We start from the raw sequence: 3,283 nt of genomic DNA, 5'->3' as shown, positions 1-3,283 counted from the left end.
ATCATACAACTCCCCTAATGTGCAATATAATCATTGTTCCCCTTTGCTTTCTTTTATACAGAACAGAAACTCTGCCATCTCCCGTTCCTGAGGAATTGTAATGAAAATGTGGGAGAGTTTAGATCTGCATTCTCTTCCACCAGAATTACAACACATCTCAAGACATGGCCTCTTTCCTTACAGCCTCTGGTCTGTTATTAAAATTCTGACTTGGTATTACCAGACACATTTTTTTCCAAATCAGCAGCTTTACATCTGTTACTACCACTGCCAGAACTTTTCCAAGAAGGGAAGAGAGAGGATAGTTTCCATACCCCACCTCTGCATCTTCTGCAGTAAAATGAAATTATTCATCCCTGTATTTTGAATGCAGGGCAGAGGCTCAGTGCAAAATCTGAGGCAGTGTGATCATCCTTTCACAAATCTCATGGCACAATGCTGTGCCAACAGGGAACTGCTGAGCACAGGGACCTTTTAGAAATTCCATCCTGCATCTGAACAGGCAGTGTTTGAGGGATGATGTCCTTGTACAAAACCTACAGTCATGCAATTCCCTAGGCCTGACACAGGGGCAGCCACGAGGCCAGAGGTGGGAGAAGGAACCAGTAGGACAGTCAAGATGAGGACCTTGAGGATAATGCCTTAGCTGCCTTCCATTCCAGAGGCATGACTCAGGCAGCAGCAGCAAACTGGAAGAGCTGAAGGCACCCTGGCAGTGTCAGGGACAGGAGGAGATGGGAGCAACAGCTGCAAAGAGCCTGTCAGCCAAAGCCAAAAGATGGGGAGAGCTTGATGGCAGCAGTGCCAGCTGCTGAGGCAGCAGTCACAGGGACTGGGTGTGAAGTTTGGCCCAGTCCCTGTAGCCTCTCCCTGGCAGCTCCATTTTCCTGGGGTGGGAAGAAGGGCAGGATGGTCATGGCAAAACAGAGAGAGGGAGCAGCCTCCCTACAGCCTCCCCTGTGCCTGCACTGCAGCTTCAGCACCATGGGCAGGACAAGCAGGGCTTGTGGGACCCTCACAGGCATCAGCATGAGCTGCCCACCCAGTGACTGGGTCTGCACCACCCAGGCACAGCAAGGATTTGGGGAATGCTGCAGCATTTCCAGGGGAGCCCTGCAAACAGTATTTAACAGCTTATATTTGGGGTTTTAGACACCTGCAGAACTTACACTGGCTGGGCTAATGTTACAGTTTTGGGAGGGGAGTAGGGTTAGTGAATCTTGGGTTTAAAGCTTTTTTAAACAGGCAATCATGCTGGCTCTTTTGTCATAGCTGCCAAATAAAAGTCCAAAAGGCAAAGGCCTTCTGAAAAACATCAAGGTGTTTGGATGCACTGCTTACTCAACCAGCCTCTAGTTGCAAGAGTCCTAATTACCAGGCATAACTACCAAAGTTTACACTGGGACAAAGTTTTCCATTTACAGGCAGTTTATCTTTGGAATACAGATAAGAGCTAAAATTTAGAGAATGTGTAGCTGATAGTCACAGCTTCACAGCACAAGATGTGTCAGCAACACTCTGGCATTCTGACTACAGGTGTAATGGATTTCCCTGATTACCCCAGCACTGGTGAAAAGGAGGGGGCAGTTCTGTCTCGCTGTGCAGTGTTTCTGAGAACAGAAATGTCCCATGTTTTCATCAAATTGTCTCAGGATACACATAAACTCATTGATCCTCTCTGCAGAATTTTTCCTCAGCCTCACTCAGCAGGTGAGCAAGCCACCACTCCTTCAGCATGATGAAGGTCTTGTTCAACCCACAATTAAAAAAACCTCAACAAATAAACAAAACCACGTGGAAGAGCAAATACAGAGTAATCTAGAAAAACAAGGAAGCATCTTTAAAAGCAGTTATCAAAACAGATCTCCAACTAAATCTTAATCTGAATTACTGAAATTAGTATTCAGCCTCCCTAGAACCCACCCATATCAGAAGGAAATAAAATGGTTTTCTAACTACATGTACATCTAAAACTGGTAGAGGATTTCAGATGACCACCATCTTTCAAGCATTACGTAAGGAAGATTTTCCAACCTCACCTCCAAGCAGGTGGACAATGAATGTTCAATCCATAATGACAATCACTTAAAGAAAAGCATTCTTGCCCTTCCACAAAGATGCAGGTAAATTAAGATCTCCAGCATTCTTTTGTCCTACCATTAAACCCTGTTAGTCTCAGAACCTGTGTTAAGGATCTGCTAGAGCAGTAAACCTCTGCTAGGACTTGAAAGCAATTCAGCCACATTGCAGTTCCTTGATAGAACACATTTGCTGTACAAGGGGTATCTCCGTGCCAAATAATTTACTTCTTGAAATGCCATTCATACAGCTTTACAGAAAAACAGTTACTTATGCAATCAACCTGAAGTAGGAGGTCAGATTTTAAAAACCTGCATTGTGCTGTACAGATTATTATTGTCTGTTCATTGTCTCACATCCCACTGCCAGCCATAACTCTTGCTTAGTATTAAATTAAGGGAAAACACAAGATGCATTTTTAAATATCCTACTCCACTTTATCAAAATCCCATTTTTTTATTACTGGACTGTTGTACAGGAATTAGAATTTGTATTATCAGTCGCCTCTCTAAAACCATGACCAAAATTACCTGCAAATGAAATTAACTCTACACCTACAGGTTAAGCCGTCCTTCTCCAGCCAGTCTAATTCTTGCAATTGCTATCAAGATTGTCCTTTCAGTTTTAAGAAAGAAATACTGTGAGTAGTATGTCTTTCCAAATAAAATTTCTAACCAGAAACATTTTGCAACCCTAAAAATGTATTTATGATTTAGTTTGAAAAGATATGCATTTCCCAGACTATTTTCCCATAGCCAAAAGAGTATATCTAAAGTTAAAAGAATAAACAAAATCAAGTGGATTTGTTACTCTATTTTCTTCCTCTACTCACAATATCTCTTCTGTCTGTAGTACATGTCCAAGGTCAAGTATTTGGGACCTTTATTTAGTTGAAAATGAATCCTCCTCTTAGCGGGTGTTGCAGCCAGCTCAAATGTCCTCCCACTGTCAAACAAATACTGATAGTGCTGAACTGAGCTAAAAACTTGCACCCCATACTAGAAAAATGTGTCATTTTCAAGTTTTAAGGAAAATCCAAATATTTTTTCCACAAAGAAAAACATAATATTGAAGTTCAACAACTGCAAATTCTGACTTAAGGATAATGTCTGTTATACTTGCACCAGGTGGAGTTACACAGCAGAAAGCATTGCTATCAAATTAGGACACAAAAATCACACAGAAAAAACTATTCATAAATACC

Source organism: Zonotrichia leucophrys, chromosome 2, assembly GCF_028769735.1.
Source record: "Zonotrichia leucophrys gambelii isolate GWCS_2022_RI chromosome 2, RI_Zleu_2.0, whole genome shotgun sequence".
Classification (NCBI taxonomy): domain Eukaryota; kingdom Metazoa; phylum Chordata; class Aves; order Passeriformes; family Passerellidae; genus Zonotrichia; species Zonotrichia leucophrys.
Note: the sequence above shows the minus strand (reverse complement) of the source record.